The sequence below is a fragment of the Acanthochromis polyacanthus genome, chromosome 17 (genome assembly GCF_021347895.1).
Source record: "Acanthochromis polyacanthus isolate Apoly-LR-REF ecotype Palm Island chromosome 17, KAUST_Apoly_ChrSc, whole genome shotgun sequence".
In the NCBI taxonomy this organism is placed as follows: Eukaryota; Metazoa; Chordata; class Actinopteri; family Pomacentridae; genus Acanthochromis; species Acanthochromis polyacanthus.
The window spans coordinates 14,023,920-14,047,131 of record NC_067129.1 but is presented as its reverse complement, the minus strand read 5'-3'; the positions used below and the strand labels follow the sequence as shown (position 1 = coordinate 14,047,131).

The following is a 23,212-nucleotide window of genomic DNA, read 5'->3' as shown; positions in this document are numbered from 1 at the left end:
TCGTACAGCTTTTACAGTCATGCATAGAAATGGATTCACTAACATGTGCATGTGGCACAAGCAAGACTTGACACCAGCAGCAGGGATTTAATCTTTCACAACCAGGCGTAAACTAACCGTGACGTCACCCGTTGGTTTCAACGCCGAGAAAATGAAGCCCGGATTTTGCTACTTCCTGGTCGCCGTTTTGGATTTTTTGGAGCCAGTGAAGTAAAAAGCGTCATCAAACAGACTGGACCGGAGAGCAACTAGGGGCAGGATTGGCTGAGGATTCTCTTATCCCGCCCACGTTTTACCGCAGAGGCTTCTGTTGCTGTCTATCAAGTATAGCCACGCCCCCTGGCTCCGCCAACTTTAACGATTTATTTAAAATTCAGTATTGATTTATTTTAAGATCGGCCACCTGATCTCTCATTTTGACCATGAAAACTAACGGGAAAAAAATCCTGAGCTGTAGAAAATCAGTCTATCAAATTTTATTTTTTCCAAAAATGAATTGGGGTCTATGGAGCAAAAGCTTTTTGGAGCCAACCCTAGCGGACGGCGGGATATTGCAAGTTTTTGACACTTCTGGGTTGGCTTCAATTCTGGAGCCAGATGCTATGTCCACTATATATACAGTCTATGTTCACAACACGATCTGGTCAACGAAGACTGAGAGCGGCTACGGCATCACACAATGTTGAGGTGACAGGAGGGTTTGAACCTCTTAAACACGGAATTCATATTTTCTTGAGGTTTCTTAGGTGAGTCATACTGTACTCCTTTGCCTCATCGATACTCATGTCCCCCTTGGGAGCATGCAGCACAGAATACACTTACATAAAACACTGAAGCGAACAATGAGGGCATGCTCATAAATATGATCATTTTAGTGAACAACTGCCTTTGGAGAGCAGTGTGGCTATGTGTGGTCATTTCTACATCGAGCAGCAGAGAGAATCTGTGCCACCAGCTTCAGAAAGACCAAACAAAGACCTGAGTGACTTCATATTACAATTCTGGAACAGTGGTCCTCGATGCTGCGTGGCTCTTTGGCTAATTACCTGCCTGCTGGCTGCTGCAGTACCTCTGCTGAGCGGTCAGACGACTAAAGATGGCAAATTGACGAAGGCCCAGACATAAGTGATACTTCACTCACATAAAACAGTGACCTATTTACTGTACAGACTGACAGGCAGGAAAGCAGTCAGTGAGCGCACTGTCCCTGAAACAAGCAGCCCCTATTTCTGAAACGCATGCAGGCCAGTCTCTCAGCATTATAAATCACTCTATGTGCGTCTTTCACCTGATACTGAGGATATTGTTTTGAAGCTGAACTACATCGCGGCAGCACAGAAGGAAGAAAAATGTTTCGACACAGTTTTCTCACATTGTTTTGTCACTTCATTTTTTATATTGAAAATGTAAAAGATTAACTTGGCAGAAATTCTACCCCCAACTTCATTCTGTCTGACTCGCTTTGGCACAATATAACGTATGACTATGATATAGGAATGTATAAGTGTATAAAAAAAAGAACACAAAACCACCACAGACACACCAACTCAACTCAGATATTACTGGAGATGTTTTCACATTTCTCTTCCATAAAATATTAATCTATCCATGAAGAGCAGGCATTTTCTCTGCTCTTTCAAACATTAATGCTGAATTTGAATGGCTAACACAGGAAGAGGCTCTAATCTTGAGCCCATGGCAGCCCAGTAATGGCCCCGCAGTGGGGGAGGGCTCCATAAGCTCGGCTCTCCATGCCCCTGATTAGGACACGGTCTCTGTTTGACTTGGCTTTAGCTTTGGCTGTGCTTCTTTGAAGGATGCTGATTACTTGGATGGGGTGGACAGCTAGAGGACACTCAAAGGATAAGGAGGGAGGAAGGATACTGCAGTTTACTATTGTTATCTCCTTCATCTTTGTGCTGTCTGTACAGTATTTTTACTGACAACTGATGAGAGTTTTATAAACAGAGTCACAAAGAAAAGACCATTTCACATGACAACAGAAACACACCAACACAAAAACCCCCCCCGAAAAGCACAACAAAACATGGACGCTTCACCCAGACTTTGAAGCAGAGCGGGGTCTTCGATGCACAGATGTGAACATATTACTACACAAATGCTCGTCTCTCACATGGCTGGTCTCTCAAGGTTGAAATAAAACACGGTTACAGTGCAGATGCTATGTAGTGCCAAACCCTTCAATTCCAAATGGAGGCTGGGGGAGGAGAAGGACATGTCTGGTCTTTAATTCAATTAAAGAGGAGTCCCTTTTCAAGGAAAATTAGGAGAATTAATGGTCACAAGACTAAAACATCATGTGGTCAAACATACAGTAGTTGGTTTTCAAAGAAATCACAAAAAGCAAAGCTGTCTTTTTCACTTAGGAACGTAAGACTATGTGATTGAACACTGATTCCTCATGGTTATTATGTTATTAAATAGACAATATGTAGCTTTTCCTGAAGATCCATTACTTCCATGCAAGCTGCTACCTCCCGGGCTGAAAATGAAGGCTATTTGGAGTGCGAAAACCTGCAGTTCTTTGAATGGCCACTGGCTCCAAAAGTGAGTCAATCCCACAGAGCACCATGTTAAAATGTCCAACTGTACAGCAGAAATAAACATGTTTACAGCCTGGTATAAAGAAATGGTTTTGGTCTCTATAGCTAATTCTCCTCGTCATAACAGCTGTATGAGGGGTAAATGTTTAGAAAACTGTCCTACTTAGATTTTATTAAAGCATAAAGTTATGCATAATTAAGTGTGTGGCCCACCTCAGCTCCACTTAAACTCTACCTCTTTATTCATTTTTTGAGTAAAAGTTAGAAGGAGTCAGATACTTCCAACATAGCGATGGCTGGAACCACCACACTGAACTCACTGTTCTTCAGGAATGTGAGCAACCGACCGAATGCGGATGGTACAGTATGTAGGATTTAGGGAGACTTCTCCCTATTGACAGAAATGGAATCTAACATATTGATTGTAATGTGTATATTCGTGTATAGCCACATTGAATTAAGAATGGTTGTGTTTTCTTTACCTTAGAATGAGACTTTTATGTCTACAGAGGCTACAGGTCCTCTGCTACAGAGTCCTCCACGTTGCAAAACCATTTTTCTACAATAGCCTAGAGCAGACAAACCAAATACCGGCTCTTTTTGTGTTTTTGTGTTTTCAGTGGAAAACTGTTGGTTCTCCTACATGCTTGAAAAGAGAGGACAAGATGAGGAGTTTTCATTTGATTGGAATCCACATCCTCACTGCTAGATCCTACACACTAGACATTTAAAAAACATAAACATAAGTTTTTGCTGAATTTTCAGCATTATCGACACTTTTTGACACTTCATCATTTTGGGGAAACTACTTGTCTACTTTTTTTGCAGATGAGAAGATTGATATCACTCTCATGTTTGAATGGTAAACATGAAGTTACGGTCAGCAAGTAGTTTAACTTGGCACAAGCACTGAAAGCAAACAGAAACAGATAACCTTGCTCATCTCAAAAGTAACACAATTTGCATGCCAGCAGGCCTAAAGCTCACAAATGATCACACTATATCTCCTTTGCTGTTCTGCAACAAGAGTTTTTGGATTGATAAAGTCAATGTTAGCATATGAAATCTGACATTAGGAAGCCCACACAGCACACAGCTGGCTACTGTTGCACACAACTGATGATTTTATTCTTGTGCGTTAAATGTTTCATATAAGCTTTTGTGAATTGAGGCTCCACCTCTGTGGTTTGGTGCCCCTCCTGCAAAACCCTGCTTTGCATACAGCTGTGAATGTTTGGTTCATGAAAGGGACAAGTCACAGCTTCCTCATCAGTTTGATTGTAATGAACATAAACATGATTGAGTTCACTGGAAGTACAGACTTTCCTGTTTCTTTTGCAGGTAAAACTTAAACTGTAGAAAGATTTTCTCGACTAACATATAAACATGTTAATATCAATGATGTTTGAGGAAGAGCTTTATTGCATATTCAGAAACACTGATTCAGTTGTCACCTTTCATACAGTGAGGGATTATGATCGTTGTTTTTATATTGCCTCACAGCAACAGAATCACATGTTTGATTACAACAAACAAAACTAACTTTTTGTTCCAACTTCTATTTTTAGGGGACACGCCGGCCTTGGGGGGAGGCCATGAACATCTTTTGATGGTGTTGCTATAAAAGGCTTAGGCCCGCTCACAATACGCCAACTAGAGCATGATTACACAATTTCAAAGGCAAAACTAAATGAATGCAATAGATGCTCTTGTCCATCCACACTGACCTATTAGATCCCTCGGAGATCTGAATAACTGGTGATTCACATATAGTATATTTTTCTGCCAAGATTATTTTCTTTATTATCACTTTGTTTTTCAAGCTATTGCCGTGATACTTTACAATTTTTTATTTTAAAAAACAGCACATTGCATGAACATCTCTGATCTATTATTAGCCAACAGCCAGATGTCTCATCTTATTTCACTTAATCATGGCATTTATTTCCAGATTGTCTTGAAAACTTCAGCCCGGTAATATTACTGTAATGCTGACACGTACTTCTGACTTTGTGCACCATGTGTGTTTATTATATGCAATGTTTCTACTTTAATTATTCACAAATGAGAAAAATATGCACAGCAACAGAGCTGTTGACTTTGTGCACCATGTGTGTTTATTATATGCAATGTTTCTACTTTAATTATTCACAAATGAGAAAAATATGCACAGCAACAGAGCTGTTGATTGCTGAGAATGAACCTTTTCAGGTGATTATTCAAAACAATAAGCACGATCAGCCCCCATATAGTAAAGAGTCTGTTGCTTTATTTGACAGAAATCCATGCATTTTCATGTCATTTCAGAAATTTTAATCAGTAAAAAAAAATCTATTATAAAATCCTACTATCCCAAACAAACAAGGTTATCTTGCAGTTAATTTTCTTCTAACAACTAAATAACTCACTTTAGGTTTTAAATGCAGAAGATTAAATGTCTCAGGTTGATGAGTTCAAGCTGGGATGTTGATTTCCTGGTAATATACATGAAGATTATTCTCACTTATCTAATCTGAATTAGATTACTGCAATGCACCTTTTGTTTGGCTGCTGAAGTTCTGCATTGATCCTGTCCAATGCTAATTAGCACAGCTCTAATGGGATTGGAAAAGCATGATGATAAAAGCCTGCCTTATTTTCTCTTCAGTAGCTAATTACGACTACTTACATTCAAAGGATTCCGTGGTTTTACGACACAATATCCCCCTGTTTGATTTACTTTCTTTTAAATAACCCTCTGCTCAAAGGCTGGAGCATAACACTCTTCATATTCAAAACAGAGCAGAAAAAACAGGTTAGTCTACACTCAAGACCCATTTAATCCCCACAGCCTACACTCCACCATGACTCTCATTTTACCAGGCATCATCCTTTCCCAATCTCTCCCGCTGGGGAGGCTTGAGAGCTCGCTGTGTCATTTAATATTTAGTTCTGGTGAACCTGCTCCACTGCTGCTCTCTCATGCGCGTGTATGCAACAGACAGACAGACAGAAACACACACACATTCTCATTGGTGTTGCCTTAGTTGTCTCACTTTCAGTAGATTTTGGATCAACAATGCAAAATATCAGCTTTGAATAGATGTTTTCTGCGGTGACTTAACTAGCTGTGTACATATTTTTTTAATAATGGCTGAAAGAAAAACAAGAATGCACCCACCTATGACATCTATAAGGTCCGACTCACTGTGGATTGTGTCATTGTGTGTGTTTGTGTGGGTGGGTGGGTGGGGGGTTATAGGTTTATAATGTTGTCTGTGCTGTTTTTATTGGTGTTGTTGGTCCTCTGACTGCCTTTACCGGAAAGCCCAACCAGAGACGGGAGTTGAAAACTGGCTTAATGCTATACACTCTATATGTAATACATCGGATGTGTTCTATGTTAATTGCATGGTCCCTGATCGAATAAATGAATGAATAAATAAGTAAACAAATGTCAGCAACAAGAGTAGACAACATTAAATTAAGGAGTCGAAGTAAAAGTATTGAACGGTCAGAGCTGACGAAACTGTTGCGCATTGTGTTCTGACAATTTGAGCTGATCTCTCTGGAATAGAAGTGCTTTTTAACTGAAGCAGCGTATTTTGTCAGGTAGTAAATTTCGATCAGAATGGGGTACCACTATACTCATTCTGTCAAGTGGACAGGAACACGATAAAATTAGCTACCTTATTTTGAAGCTTTAATACATCACAGGCTGTCTGCTTGGACAGATTGTTCTCTTTTGACAGAAAGGCCAGGTTTTATTCAAAGCACATTTCTGTAACTGCTAGTTTATTCATACAGGCATTTCTTGCTTGGCAAAGCCCATTTCTCGGCAATCTATTGTTCCTGACAGAATGAGTTTCCTCATTCCTCATTTTCAAGAATGTTTGTTAACTCATTCTAAAACATTCAAGCCCCCCTCCACCCAGCAGTGTGGTTTGGTCAGTGTTACTTCTCTTGGGTGTTTGAGCCTCACTGTACAAGAAAAGGATTGTTTTCAAATTCATCTGTTGAAATGAAATCTTTCTCTACCTCTACCCTAAAATCTGAATGTAAGGTCTTTACCTGTGAGCAGGATTTGTAACATCTCAGCTAGCTTAGAAGCCAATCCTGGTCCAATAGGCGACTTACACAAGTGCGACATGGACACTTTAAGCCTTGATAGCATGAAGATTCTGTATTTTTGAATGAGAGAGGAGGTTTATATGTCATTTTAAAGACCCATTCTGGAAAATCAAGTTGTTTACCTTGTTAACATGTCCAGATGGTGTTTTTTTCTATGCTAGAAGACGTATCACAGGGGAATAAGCAGTCAACACCATGGCTGATCACTTACACCTGGGGCTTTCCATGTCATTATCTTTCTTCAGAATCTGTTTCTGGTCTGAACATGTGTAGCGGACTTATTTTAATACTGCATCATGCCATTGTGTAGCGCAAAGTAGTTTTTACAGTGTTTGAGCAATGAGCTGGTGTGCTGGAACTGTAACGAGTGGGGAAAGGCGAGTAAAGAGAGAAATTCTCACATTCCAGAGTTAGTGATGATATAGAGGTACATCTGAGCAATTCTAATTTACAAAAGGATTATTTTCATGTACACACTTCTTCTATATGTAACTGAGACCCAGAGATGAGTTTTAGGGGTTTCATCAATGATAGATAGCGACTTTAAGAACTTGTGTGAACATATAACACACAAACTGTTACTCAAAGAGTCAGAGTATTTTTATTTCACCAAACACACCTGGACTGAAAGTATTTTGAAGAATTTTGGAATAAACATAACACCTAAACGTGATTTCTGAAACTCTAATTATGAATTGGGCATGATTTTGGGTCCAACACAAAGGCACAAGATGGATGCAGAAGTTAGTGATTGTTGATGGAGCAAGGCTTTATTTGACTTAACAGGAAAGAGAAGGAGACTCAAACAAAACATGCTGCAGTTATAATTTATGCCTTTTGGACTACTAGGCCCAAAACCTTGAATACTTCATACAGTCCTGACACAGTTATATCTCATGTTGTGGTGGCTACAAAGCATGAATATATGAATGAAATGAATACACTATGGGTAAAAAGCTATAAAATATATCAGTTTTCAAGGTGACAAGCAAAGGACATAAATAGTTTACCACATTTGCGATTTAACTGACCTTCAGACAAACACGTTCTCAGCCAACCCTTACTCTAAGCATCTATGAGCCTATCATTATGGTTGTCATGTCTCACCATGAACTTGGAAAAGCACAGCACAAGGACTTGTTGGCAATCACACAGACCTACAAACCTACCACAGTTAACAGGCTACTTTCTGCTAATCTCACTCTTGAACCAAACAATAGTTTAGCTGCTTTTTCAAAATGGCTTGCTGCTGTTTTTTTTGCCCTCATCCTCTGCACATTCAAGTACAGCTAAGTGCCACTCATTGTGTATTGTCGGCTTTAAGGTAACAAAGTGGGTTTTTTTGCGTTAGTGTGGCATGGTTGGGCATGCTTGAGTGCCAGCTGGAGGCAGAGAGGGGAGTGGATTCCCTCCTGCCACGCCAGCTGGTGCACCTGCTCTGAGTCAAGTCGAAAGGGTTAAAACACACCCACTGTAACGGATCATAGGAAGAGTGAGAACAGCTTGTAGATATATGCACGAAGTCAAAAAGTGTTTTTACAGCAAGGTATGGAGGGGCTGTTTGGAAAAATAGAAATGTGCCTCTACATCTAGAAAGCCGGGCTTTGCAGCATTCTGTGCAGTAATAATGCTCTCTCATTCCACCCGGTGTGGCATTTCATTTTGATAACTCCTCCCTGCCAAACACATATAGCTGCATCCTGGTTTTGAACAGACAAACACTAGCATGTGAGTAATATTTGTGTCAACAAGTTGAACAAGTGAGACGCAGCATGTTGTCACACATGGTAGTTGCACCTCCATGCAGCTGAGAAAAGAAAGTGAATTGTTTGTAGTCTATGTGGAAGCAAAGTGATAGTGTGTCAGCGCTGCTCTGAATGATCTTTGGTTCAGATGTGTTGTTTATTTGTGATGAGTAATTCTCTTGTACCTGAAGTTACAAGACTTGGATCAGATGGACATGACTACAGATTTTCTATATTTTGCATCAAAGTTATGTCTGTGGTTCATCTTTTGGAAACTAATTTTCTGGCAAACAAACTGAGAATATCTGATATATAATCCTACTGTTTTTTTGACTGATATGACCTAACACCAGGTATTCTGCCTTCACAATGAAGCTGAAAGTAAAGTCTCACAGTTGAGTATAAAAAACTGTAGATCAAACAGATGATACATTCTTCCCTCAGAACATAAAACGCATACAAAACAGAACAGAAATCTAGCATAAAAGGCCTGAAATGTGAATTTAAGATACTCAGATAATATTCTCTTATAGAACAAACCCTATGAACAGCATCTGCGGGTCATCTCTTTTCATTCTCTGAAAACCCTTCCAACTTTTAATGGCCTTCAACATTTTACTTTCTTCGGCCTGGGTAACTTCAAACAAATCAAGTTCACACTCCCTTCTGTAACTCTCTGTAAACTCTTGACCTAGTGAAACTTCTTAATCTCTTAACTCACTCTGACCCCTCTTCCTCCTCTGCAACATTTCATCCTTTTATTCTCCACAGTCTCTATCCATGTGGAATATTTATCCTACTGTACGCTTTAAAACTTCCTACTTTCTGGAATCTTGACTCTCCCTCAAGACATTTCTCTGAAGGTAAATTTACAGTTTGTGCTTGATACACCAGAAACTATATAAGTCATGAGGGCTTTCTGTAGTTGTAGTGTACACAGGCAGAACAAATGAACACATAGAGACACACATAGAAGCAACCCTATTCTAAGTAGCAACAGACATCAAGTAGGGAGATTACAGAGGGAGCTGTGTCAATGTGTCAGTGTGTGAGCGTTTCCTCTGTCTCTCTCTCTCTCTGTCTCCCTGTCTCTCTCCATCCATCTCTCTCTCTTACTCCCCCTCCCCTTTCTGAGACAAAATGGCCAGATGGCTTCCAATCCTACATGCTAATCCACAACACACAGACTGTAGCTCTGACACACCTACCACAAGACTAACTGCTCCACTGTAGACTCCTCTGCCCTTAAACGCGAGCACAAATACACAAAACGCCCCACACATGTGGAGGCGACTCCACATAAACTGTCAACAGGAGTCCTAAACCGTAACTCCACTTAACAATAGCAGCATAACTCACCCTGACTAAGTCCTCAACAGATGGAGGCCTACTTCAATGTGTTGTGTGTGTGTCCTACTATCATATTTCAAGCAACCCAGTTAGCAGGCTACAGGCCAAGATGAGGTTCCGTGTCTACTGCTTTTGTTAGCTGAGGTGAGGTAAGAGAAGCTGTGTGTGTTGGGTTACACAGACCAGTGGAAAACATGGGGAAGCCCGGAACAGCACGCTAATACGCATGGAGACAAGCAGGCTGGCAAACTGGAAATAAGACATGTTTTGCATTGTTTGACCGCACAAATGCAGAGCTGCTTTTGGAATTTGCTGCCAATGAGCACATTAAGTAACAACGCAGCTCCATTTATGCTTCAGTGAGGCAGCATATTAGATTTTAACCGTTATAATTTGGTCATACTGGCCTAAACACGTGACAAAAATAAAAACATAAATAAAACAAAAGAATATAAAACATAAAATAGTAGATTTATCCAAGAGATGTCCTGGTAGTCTCCTCAGCAAAACCCTGCACACATCACCTGCCTGACAGATCAAGGTAGAGTAAAATCATTTATTATTTAAGGAAAATGTCACATTTTTGGGGGAAGTAGGAAAAGCAAAATCCTCATTTTCGCAGTACATAATTTCATTCATAATGTGCACTAGCTAGTGTATGTTCTGCTTGACCAAAAAGTGACTATTCTATTCTACATATGAGCAATGCTTGAAAAATACTTTAAACTATCTAAAATGTGGATTATGTCTATTTAGCCTGAAGATTCAGAAAATAGTTTTCCTTCCTTGTTTGCCTCCCTTCAGTCTTGAAAGTAATTCAATCTTATTTAGGAGTTCAGTGAATTTATATGGGTGATAAAAATAAAGATAATGGTAGTTCAGTTTTTCCTGTCAGTCACAAGTTGTGAAAACACTTGCACTAAAAGCCAAGCCATAATAGGTGATGATTTTGCCTGCATAATTCATGTTTTTACTGTAAACACTATGCTGGGGGTTGCAATTTTACCTTTATCTTTAGTGGTACAGAACATACATTATGTATGTTAAACCTCTAGCCTTCTGACTGCCAACACCCTGTCTCTGTGTTCTGTAATGTCCATATGAGGGGTGCTTGAAATGTATAAATGGTAAGCAGCTTCACACAGACCCACACACAGATACAAAAGCCAGCGTTATTAATTTTCCATTTGCTTGTAACAGACATGTACAGATGAAGGTGTGATGAATATATAATGCAGGTGGCATGAGAAGCACGTCGTCTGAGACCAGGAGAGGCATGGAGACCGATTATCCTGCACATCCACACTTTTAATGGTGTAGCACAGCATCTGATTGTCTCTGTGCCTTCTGATTGTGACACTGCATTAGATTACTACTCTTTTCTGCCAAACTCAGTGCTGGGTACTGAGCTGTAATGGAACAAACTGTTTTATGCACTGACACAATTTCCAGGGAGTTTTAGGTAGAAATCGGTTTACATCATTAAATGAAGATGATATTAAACTGAGAAAGGGCAAAGATACAGCCTATGGTGAAGATAATAAAAGGACGCTGTATGTATATTATTATTTCTATTCAAAAATGTATAAAGCCTTTCATCAGTACAGTCCAAAGACAGTGGAAGGTAGTCGAGGTTTGCACAGATAGGTCTAAATGGAAGGGCATGTATGTATCAATGTAACAGGCCAATGTTCACAGGGAGTAGCACCTTCAGTAACCCATCCCCCAATTCCCCTCTACAATCATCTCACCCGCCCTCAATCACTGACATGACTCCCTAACATCCCTTCTTCACACAGCAGCCAGACAACAGGTCTCCCATCAGGCCCTGCTTCTCTGAGGATGACTGCGCTTCCTGGGAGAGGAATCTCTCCCTCTACACTGACTCTGACACCACAAGTAGAATGAGCAGAGGTGATGGAGAGACACACATTCGGACTGTACCGTAGCCAGTTCCTCCATCCCATCCTCCTCTAGCGCTGTCGGCTGTGGAAGAATCCGAGGTAGAATAGCTCAGCTTTCACAGGACCGGCCCCCACCCCCACTCCGATCCCCAATGAAGTCAGGTGACCAGATGTTGTATATCTCCCTGTCACTACAGCCGCCATGAAGCTGCTACACACATCCACGTTAAAGCCAGGCCAAGGAGGCGCATCTCTGCTGTGTGTGAGATCACTGAAAAGCAGGAATGGAACTAAAAGCCATTTCTTCTCGAAGGCCATACGTGAGGCAGTGCAGAGATAACAAAAGAGCATCCATCAGCATATTAACCATCCATCACCCCCCCATCCACAGCATATACAGCTCAGATTCATCAGTCAGCCTCGGGTCTACAGACCCAAAATAGCATTGCTTCTTTTTTGTTCCAGTGTTGCCACTGCAGCTGCTGCATTTCTCCAAGACTGACACACACACACACACACACACACACACTCATAGAGACAAGGCCGCTACAAATGCCACCATTGATTCTAACACCTCCCCATCAATAAAGATGCTATTTGTGAGGCACAGGGGAGTGTAGACGGAGATGATGTGATGCAGAGGATGGTATATGATGATATAAAACACGTCCAGCCCATCTGATGCAGGCATCCATTTCCATCTCGCCCTCACGGACAGACTGCTGATGAAACAGCTGCCTCCTTAGCAGGGCAGAATGCAGAGTGGAGGAAGGAGAAAAAAAGGCTACAAAGCACCCCTACATACAGAGCTTCCCCCTCCTCCTCCTCCTCCTCTCCTCTCTCCTCTCCTCTCCTCCCTCCTCTGCCTCCCCCTTCCACATCCCTTATTGCATACACAGAGAGGGAATTACCTGAAATATGTCTTCACATTCTCTTGCTCAGTGCTTCGCCGTTGGGCCTGGAGTCGTGGTGAATTCATCGTCAGCCGTACAGTCCTAATGACAGTTTAAAGGCAGGATTGCCATTCTCTTGTCAGACCAGTTCCTGACCCTAAAAGCAAGCTTGTTCGGCAGGCTGGATGCTTCACTGGCTGCTCACTGTTCCCTAGCCCATGATGTCATCCACCCTGCTTTGCTGATTGGTTGAGAGGTTGAATATTAATGCAGGCAGCAGGTCTAGGGGAGGAGGCAGCCAACGGGCAGACAGAGTTGGTTTTCTGGTTAACAGACTGATTCTGCTGAGTGAGAGGGAAGAAAAGATGTCCAGCTCAACTGCTTTTCTTTAGCAAACTTGTGAGGCAGTGGTCTCTGCTGCTTACCTCTTAATACTGCAGGTATGGAGGCTGGAAAACAACAACAGCTCAGTTAATAAGAACAGCAAACAGCAAATATGGGTTTTTATTTTCAAATAATTGAACTAACAAAGCCTCTAAGAGATTATCTTCAATACATGTGTTTCTTTTGCCAATCAACATAACGTTTTAAGGTGAGGCAGTGTATTAATATTTTACCAACTTGCACCAGTATGGACCTAAACTGGTGCATTACAGTGAAATATTAATGTTAAAGAAGATTTTATGTTGATGTAAGGTAGTCTGTCCGACTACACACTTTAAATATTTCAAACAAGTATTCATGATTGGTGCATTCTAGAGAAGCCAGCTGCTGTTAATTCACAAGTGGTGTTATTGAAATTCATGATTTAAAAAAAATAAATTTGCACGTCTTTTCCACCTTTCCTAACAGCAATTCTTTTTTCTTTCGTTGAGTTAACTTTTAAATGAGCTGGTTTCAATATTCTGAAATAATGCCAGTTAAAAACAAAAATAAAAACAGAGAAGAAAAAATATTTTTGAGAGTATTAATGTTTATTTATCAAACACCTACAAGTTTCTCTTTTTTCCTGAGCGTAAAAGTGACTCTGGGTTTCTAAGCAGGTGGAGACAACAACCAAAATACTTACTGCATTTGCCCTAATTTGCCTATGATGTCATCTTTTTCCTCTATCTCACCTGTGATTGGCTGACTTGCACAGCATCTGCTCAGTCTCATGGCTAGTGCTTCTAGCCCAAGGTGGAGGCCTATCTGAGGCTCTGTGAATCATGGCTGGTTGTCCTGACAACCCCTGTAATGTCGATTCCTTGTTGGAGAGTAATATGGCTGTTCTGTGACAGTGCTCACTCAAATGGAGAACCTGATGATCACAAGAAGACAATATCCTTCATCATTATTTCATTCACATGAGAAGCACATTTTTGTGATTTTTGAAAAAAAACATTTGAATTATATTGTCTAAGAAAGTCTAGAAAAAAATGATGTAAATTAAATGATTAGGAAATTTAGATTTTTGGGGGGAACATGCATATGAAACTCTGCAGTCTTAAGGATTTTCAGGAGTTTCTAAGCAGTGAAATAGAGGCAATTGATTAAACCGTACCAACATATGCAAGAGAGAACATGGAAATGTGATGCGAATTTAGTTATGCTGTGCCACACCGGCATTTTAAAGCAGATATGAGATTTCTCCCTTAACTCCTGACACCCCTGATCACTGTACACTCACACAGAGCAAAGGCATAGTTGTGTCAAAACACTCCTGAATCTGAGACAACACAACGCACATGACAAAGCCTTTAAAGCATATCAAATGTTGGATAATACTGACTAGACTGTATATTTTACCACAACTATAATGTATTTAAATCTTTTATTTATGTTACATCTTTCCAACCTGACCCTCATGTAAGTTTAAGACAGCAGCAGCCGGTAATTCATTAATTTTCAGTGGTTATGAGCAGTCAGTGTCACAGTGAGGCCACACCGGCAGACATTTGGCTGCTGGACAAGAAACACTCTGGACCAGTCAGCTGTCCATCACAAGTCCAACGCGAGGGCAGACAAAACATACGACCATTTCAGAGTCACCATTAACCTAATTCACAAGAATTCAAGAGAAATCCAAACAAACAGAAAGCCATGCAAGATGATCTCAGCTTTGCGAGGTGACAATGTTAACCAATGAGCCACCACTTTGTCACTGGAGGCACCAGAACCGATCAATTCATGGTCTCAAATATCACATTTTCTTCATGTGGACCAATGCAGTCACAGCTTTGTGCTTTTGGCCAAGCTGTGTTTATGCCATCCACCACAGAGTGAATATCACAGTATAATGAGTTTTCCTCCACATATATAAAAGGCTGTTAGTTCACCACATTTATGAGGACCTGTCCATAGTCTGGACCACCACCCAACAAAGAAATAACACACACTTGCTTATGTGACAGCCAGATGATGCCTCACTCCTTTTCTTTTGCCTTTGTTTTGTAGATTCAAGTAGATTTAAAAGGTGAAATGAACAAAGGATTTTAGCTATTACCTGGATTAACATGCTCAGTGTGGTCCATGAGAAGAGGAGGCACTTTGTTCTCTGAGAGAAACAAACTGTGATGGCAACAATGATTAGAAAGGGCACAGACTTTCTAGTAAAGCCAGTGTGTTCATTTCACAGCCATGTGTGTTGTCACTATGCCCTTTAGAAGCTCTGAACCCATACCTGCGCCCTAATTGTAAGTCACAATAGAGGAGAATGCATAAAACATCTTAATTAGGATCAGAACAACACACACCTCTCATTTGCACACATAATGCCCCTCTGTTTATATATTCTCAAAGAGTATCTGAGTATTTGTGTGTTGACCATACTGAGCGCAATGTCGTCTTCATTCTCACTGTTGCCCTGAATTATGCAAGACTGTGCTAAATATGTGGCACTGTTTACTTTGACTTAGCCAAGTAATACGCAAGGTAGATCATTTCCTAATGCTTGACAGTAAAAGCTGAGATCAGGCGCTGACAGGACAACTTGCAGCTGCATCACACAGGAGCATGATTTACTAGTATCCATAGGCTGCTGTCAGGGATCAGATTTATATAATGAATCCTATAAATATCCTTAGAGGCAGAGCACATCTCTGTGGTGACATTTTGCAATAAGCCCTGTCTGGAATTTACTAGTGTTGTGGGCAGAGTCAGGGAAACAGCTTTCCATATATCTATGTAAAATACATCCTAATAGTATAATCAGCATCATTATCAAGTTAAAAAAAAAGCAGGGCAGTAATTTGGTTTACAGTTTGCTACCTGTAATTTAAATCATGTCACAGCCTTGTTATTCTACTACAACTCAAAATTTACTTAACAGTGAAATGTTACTTTTCTGCACGGCATGTTGAAAATATTTTCATCAATGTGTCATGTAGATTATAGCAGCAAATTACTAACAAGTGCACAATATGAGACTAATGTAAAGGGAGAGTAAGGGAAATACTAATCTAGTCTAACACAGGTAGGGTTTTAGCCCAGGTAGAGATGGCAATGTTGCACTACCCTACTAAAATGCAAACAGAGATTGTAAAGCTAAGAAATATTATACATGTTGGAATGCTGTATGCACAAAACATCACACAGTTGCTAGCAAGGATGTGGTCTCCTCGTATTGTTTCGCTATAATAGTTATCTAGTGTATATTACTATACGAGAGACAAAGACTTGTGCACCTGTTCTGGTTTGGTTTGTTCTTTCTTTGTAAGTCTTTGCCTTCTGGGGAAAAGTAAATGTCACACATTTTTGTGGTGTGCTCAACAGGTTTTCTCATTTTATGGCTCAGTTCAATGTCTTTGTTGTGTTCACTTTGGTTTACCAACTCAGCAAGGCCAGTCATAAATCCCATCAGCAGAAACATCACACTCATTTATGTGCAAAACAAATGTTTGCAGTATAAATATGAAACTGCCCTCCTGCTTGTGTGCAGTATTTCCTGATGAGCCTTCTTCATCAGTCCAAGAAGAATGTATCATTCTGCAAAATGGACGGAAGACCTCTGTGATGATGGGTTCCTGGGTTTAGAATCAAATAATCACAGTTCTGGTCAATCACTAGTGTATGAAAGATATCAAATTATGGTTTAGATTATCATATTATGGTGGAGCTCGCTGTGCCGTGGGAGGAGAAGTAGAAGGGAGCTTCGGAGAGACTTAGAAGCCTCACAGGAAATGATATTTGAGAGGGGTGGAGCATGTGTCAGTAAATTCCACTGAACAAAACTTTGCTTCCTGCTATGGGCATCAATAAAATCTCTCACCTGTGCTTGTAAATATATCTTATAACGACTAGGCACTTTGTTTCAGCTGATGCCGACAGCTTAGTGCAGCTTAGGGAGACACACTTTCATGATACATTTGTGTCCTGCTGGTTTCTTGAATAATATAAACTGCTAATCTGGCTTATTTGATCCATTCAGCCATTCATTGTGATGGAGCAGATTTTTCTACCTCTATAAAACTCCACCACAAATGTCCTCTGCTTTTCAAAAACAGTCAGGTCACTGAGCAGTAAAACATGGATACTCAACATGCAGTATTTAAAAATTATAATTCCGGTTATTGTACTATAACAGCATGTAGTTACACTGATGGCTGCAAACAATATGCACAAAAACGTTAACTCCAGTAGTGTAGACAACTTTATCTATAAATCTTTTTTATAATCAAAATGCTATATTACCAGTTTTGACTGAGATGTTTCTCTGACAATATTCAGAGCAGTGCTTGTGAGGCATGTGGATAAAACCAAAGAGAGAGGGCTGGTGCAGGCAGTGTATTAAATGCTCTTCGTTTTACCATATCAGATTAACTTCTGTAAGCCCTGCACTGGTAACTTGGCATGTAAAAGATAATGGGTCATGCTCATCCACGCCACAGCAGCAGTCAGGAAAACTTTTGGTATGTGCTGGCACAGCAGAGATTACCCCCAAAGGAATATAATTGAGGTTAGTAGGCCTCATCCTGCTGATTATGGCTAACCTATTGATAGGTTACTATGAGAGCTCATTAAGTCTGCTCATTTTTCAGGGCGAAAAATGCCTGACCGAAATGCAAGCGCTGAAAGCCAAGCACAGTAATTACAGATTACGGCTTGGGTTTAATATTGCGCACTTAACACCTTTTGCCAAAATTTAAATATAGGCTATGTTACGTGTTTCAACCTGCTTTTTCAAAGAGGACATGAGGGGTAAAAGGGGGAATTTACTGTCACTCTAGTGTAGGTTTTGGATCATGAATGCTAGTTTGTGCCATCAAACACAACTCCTTCATCCTCACACTGTTCATCTGTGGCTTCCGACAATGGGGGAGGTGTGTGGGTGGGCGTGTACAGAGGGGGGTCTTATTGACATTTTGCATTATTATAGTCTGCCCTCACTGCAAGACTAGTATGATGTGATTAATGTGAACTGACTATAGCAGTTTCCCCGAATATGTAACGACCTGTGATGCTAATAAAATAAGATGTTCACAGATATTACCACCGAATATTTAAATGGCACTAAGGGTAGTAGTATCATCTTTAAAAAAATACAGAAATTTCCTGGTTTATTTATTTACTCAGCTGTACAGGGAAAGTATTCAATCTAACCAAAATGACAGAAATGTGTATAAAACCTAAAACTACATTTCACAACTGTTACATAGTCTCATCCTGCTGTGGAACATTTGGCTTGTATTTTGGACATTACAATGCAACTTTTACCATTCAACATACTAGAACCTCTGGACTCTAACACAGTCTGGCAAATCCGGTCTTACAGGGGATTTGGGGATTTTTATTATGGCATTTGTGTGACAGTGGAATCTACAATATACAAATCCATCTTACACTTAAATTATCTTGGACTTTAAAACGGGGCAGCTCCCATCTGTTTGATGCTATAATGGTGTGAAAAGAAGTCAGTGGAGGTTAGCAAATGTAAATGTGATGTTTAGCAAGCTGAGTGTGAAAATCAGACAGGCTGATGAAATGTTCTAAGTAATTACTAAATAAATCATACAAATGAACTGCTTAAAGGTCATAATAACATCTACTAATATGGCATATTGGTATGGATCTGTTTCTCATGCAGTTCTAAAATGTCATACGTGTTGATATATACAAGATTGTGAATAACAATTATATGCCTAAACATCTCTGGTTCTATATTACGTCACTATTAGTGCAGCAAAAGAACGCGGGTTAAAACACAGTATAGCAAAGTGAAATCACTCTAAAATGCTCTGCAAGGACATCAGCTCTGCTACTGAAGAAGATGCTTGGAAGCACACTTCTGAATGTAAAACAGGTGTGGGGAGGCAAATCAGTGACCCCTGGGGATTAGCGAGAAGGGCTTTGTTTGTGTGTGTGCTTAGAAACATAAGTTATATTATTCAGTTGTAACATGAGTATTATAAAAAGGATTGGCTAAGCCAGTAATCAGCAGCATCGTCTGTACAACATGTAGCGCAATTCAACATCTTTAGACATGAACGCTTCCCGGACAATGCCTCAAATCAACCTGTACTTTCTTGTCTTGTTTGTGGTGAATTACTTAAGCCTAATTTTACCAATTTTGGACGAACACACACTTTGCACACTGTCTCCCCTCCTGCATATTCACAAAGCACAGACTATCCATGTTCCTTTCACCTTTTACTGACATTTCTATGTTAAATAAGCCCTGCTGTACTCTTTAACTCTGCTCACTTGTCTGTCCTCAATCAAGCCTTGTGTCAATATTAATCAGTGCATGGCAGCTTCGCATAGTAGCACCTATCAGCTCTCAAAGGGCAACACAACACAAAAGTACTATCCATGACAACACTGGTCTGAGCAAACCCCTCCCACTGACAGCTGGCTTATTGTGTACTGTGGCTCTGAAGCGGCCTTGTTTCCCTTTGCTTGGACAGTTCAATAACTAATCTCAATGCAGCCAGCAGCATGTAGCTTTGAAAATGAGGAGGGCAGGCTCGATGGAAAGTCGTAATCTGCTTGACAATGTTGCGTCGCTTAACTGGTACCTTGTCGGTTCACATGAGGATTCCCAGATGTCAGAAACAGTGCACACACCTCACCTGCACGAGTTGAGATGAACACTTTTTCATGAATTTTCAGACAAAGGGGTATTTTCAAGTGTCCTTGTGGGGTATTGTGAAGGCGAAACACTTTTGTTTTTAGTTAAAATTCAACAACATGTGCTCACAGCTCCTAGGGAGCATATTTTGAAACTAATTTACCTAATCTGACTTTGACTATTTGCCACTTTGATTAAACTCTCAATCTTTCAGTTTGAGAGTTTCAGTAATAGTATCAAAGGTTACCACGGCACGTTTGCAATTACTCTTCCCGAAATTTCAGATGACATTTTGATCTGTCATTTTATCGTCCCCCCACAATAATGAAGTTGAGAAAGGGCAGTTTGGTCTCCATTCTTTAATTCATTCATCCATCTGTCACATCTCAGACAACCAATTTTGACCAAGCTCAGTGGGGAAGATGCATGTCACCAAAGCTTTACTAATTAGCTCAAGAAAGGCCCCACATCCACTTCCTTTGGTTCATTGTAGGAACAATAAACTGAAGGATATGACCCCTGAAAACCACGTTTCTCTCTTACTACACGGAGAGACATCTTGTTTTTCACTGTTTGTGTGCTGTCCAATTTTATTTTTGTGTAGTGCTGTTTGACTCAAGCTTAACATAAACTCTTTTCCTTTCCTTTCCACCACACATTATGATTATATTTTAACAATACTTGAATGAATTAAGCATTGCTTTTCCATCAAAACACAATCAGCAACACTATCTGTGATATAATGCGCTTACGATAAACACACTTTTAAAAGCATGTTGACCTGTCACAGTGACCCTCAGCCAACGGTTACTTACATCACACATGAAATAAAAGCACACAGAACAAACGGTGGATGGCCCCTGATGTTCATGAACACAGGGCCACGCGAGCAGCCCCCTCCCTCTGTCACATGCAGGCTAATGAACAGCAGGCTCGTGCTCTTGATGGAGGACCCTATTGGGCAACAAGAACCGTGTGTACTCACCACTTTCTGCTTGGACACACACAAACAATTGGACACGTCTGGAGAGCTTGGGGCCCAAACCCTGAGGAAGGGCAGATGGTGCCCGGGATTGAGGACCGCACCCCCATTAACATGAGAAAAGAGAGGAGACAGAGGCGGGGGAACAGGTACCCTCACTCCTATTTTCCTTCTATAGAGATTAGAGAGTGGGGGAAACTCATTTACCCAATAGAGTTTGTGGCGCTGATTTGGAACCCAATTAGGGACATGCTGTAAGCTCAAAAGCAGAGAATATCAAATGTGAGGATCTGGTTTGATAAAAAGAAAAAAAAATGGTCTCATCTATGGCTGTAAAGAAAAAAAAATCTATTTCTTCTCATCCATATTGACGGGTTCCAGGTCAGATTTTACTTCATATTGGATTTCCCCTATTAGCCTCCAGGAATACCTGACTCTAAATTATCTTTATGGGGCAGCATTATAGATGAACACACAATGTGTGATGCTTAATAAATAGTGTATCCTGGTATATGTGGCTACAGTTCCTACAGTTTTATGATGCTAGGAGGACTACTGCAATTTTTCTGGGTGACTTACAGTATTTATAGTTAGAACACCATTGTTTTTTAATCATTCATGCAAGTTTAATTGTGAGCGAAATGGTTTCAATCTATATAAATCTCATATTTAATGGATGTTTGTGCTGGGTTTTGAGGTTGCTAAGATAAACCTGTAGCTTGCCATTGCAAAAATATTTTAGTGCAGAAAAGCTTGAGACAAACCTGCAGGAACATTTGTTAATTATTATTTGAGTACTAATATAATTGTTGCAGCTGTAGTGTTTCTGGGAATGCAAAGCTACTTTTTTTCAGTTTAGAGGTAACATGAAATCGCCCAGTTATTTGGAAAATGCTAGCGTGTCAAATATTCTAATCCATAAGAACAGAATAACAATAAAAATCTTCTACATTCCATTATCTTTTCAAAGTAGAACTTTGGCAGTTTCCTTGAAACCTGAACTGTTTTTTTCTTTCCACAGGAGGCATCTTTTATCTAAGAAACATAAGCACTTCTGTTGCCACAGCTGCAGAACGCAGCGCTGGAGCTTCTCTCTGGGTGGAATGAGGCCGCACTGTTGTTTTGACTCATTAATCACACCAGCCACAGTGTGATAGCTTCTTATGACTACATTATTACTTTCTGAGATGAAGTGTCTTCCTATATCTCTTTTATTCCAAAATAAACTTAAACTAAACTGTAAAATCTTATGTTTTAATTTGCTGCAGTGCAACAATGACAACTTCTGTACAGTATGATGTTAGAGAGAAACAAAGAGAGAAATTGAATACAGTCAAGGGGCATTTCTGCAGGTGTACGTGCAGCATATGGTGTAAAGTACAGTATGCTGTGTTGCTATGGTCATATTCTGTCTCCCCCTTGTGGTTGTTTTGAGGACAGCTATCATCTCCAGTAAAATCAGATGCCCCCTTGTATTGCGGCACCACCTTCAGCTCAGTATCTCTTTACATAACGACTGAGTCGTGTCCCACATTGACTAACAAGCATTTGGAAAAATATTAAACAAATTTACTACTCAAAACTTAATTACTACTTGAGAGAAATTGGGAATGTCCTCCTTTTTCCTGAGTTACACAAGAAAATAAAACAGAAAACTTTGGAGCAAGTGAATGTTACTATCATGAAAAATATTTTGTATTCTATATTAAGCTGTTTCCACAATAGAAAGAAGTGTTTTACAAGCATAACCGAACCACTTAATCAAAATTAAACATGGTACAACAACTGTTCTCCATCACACCAGGCTGTACTTTCAAAGCATTTTCACCTATTTTGCATATACTACTGTGAACTACCTTGTTGTCATACAAAAAGAAGCCAAAATATTGTGTTTAAGATTCACCGTATGATATTCATTTCAATGAACTTTCTATTTGGTACCTTTCTGTGTGTGTGAATCTATCAGAGCTGCGTATTGTCCACTCTCCTTTACGGCTCGGAATGCTGGCGAATGTTAGAACAGGACCTATCAAGACTAGCATCGTTCCACACAGCTAGCCTCAGGAAGATTTTGAGAATCTTCTGGCCCCAGAAAATATCAAACGACCAGCTACTGAGGCAAACCAAGCAGGAGGACATTTGTACACTTGTCACCAGGTGAAGATGGAGGTGGATTGGACATGTGATGCGGAAGGCTAGTAACAACATAGCCAGAATTGCAGTGCACTGGACACCTGAAGGCAAACGAAGCAGAGGGCGCCCGAAAACAACTTGACGCAGGACTATAGAGAAGGAACTGAGGAAGCTCAATGCTGGAGCACCATTGAAAAACTGGCTAAAGATAGGCAGAGTTGGAAGGATTTCGTTGCTGCCCTATGTGCCACACAGGCATGATGGGCAGTAAGTAAGTAAGTGTGTGTGTGTTCCCAAAGACAGGAAGTTAACATAGCTAAACTAAATGCAACAACTTCACACATAAACCCTTGCACTGAAATGTTTATTTGCAGTTGTTCAACAATTCTCCTTGTAAAACTTAACTGTGATATTTCTGCTTCACTGACTGATAAAGTGGCCAGCAAAACAAAAGCTGAACGTTAGCTGAATCCCCATACAAAA

General features: G+C 40.3%; 1 protein-coding gene and 1 long non-coding RNA gene across 3 annotated transcripts in view; one reads left to right on the top strand and one right to left on the bottom strand.

Moving 5' to 3' along the window:
• Positions 1 to 12,801, bottom strand: part of LOC110967955 (serine/threonine-protein kinase PAK 3) — a 31,581-nt gene extending 18,780 nt beyond the window's left edge. Inside the window, exon 1 of one of the 2 annotated variants that reach the window (XM_051937786.1) lies at positions 12,585 to 12,801. The gene's annotated coding sequence lies outside the window, so the exon portion shown is untranslated. The remainder of the gene's footprint in view (positions 1 to 12,584) is intronic. The other variant, XM_051937787.1, reaches the window with a different exon arrangement.
• A 7,734-nt stretch (positions 12,802 to 20,535) lies between these two features.
• LOC127530604 (uncharacterized) lies at positions 20,536 to 21,833 on the top strand. The gene is made up of 2 exons (XR_007937248.1): positions 20,536 to 20,745; positions 21,618 to 21,833. It is a non-coding gene; the product is annotated as an uncharacterized LOC127530604 (long non-coding RNA).
• The last annotated feature ends 1,379 nt before the right edge of the window (positions 21,834 to 23,212 follow it).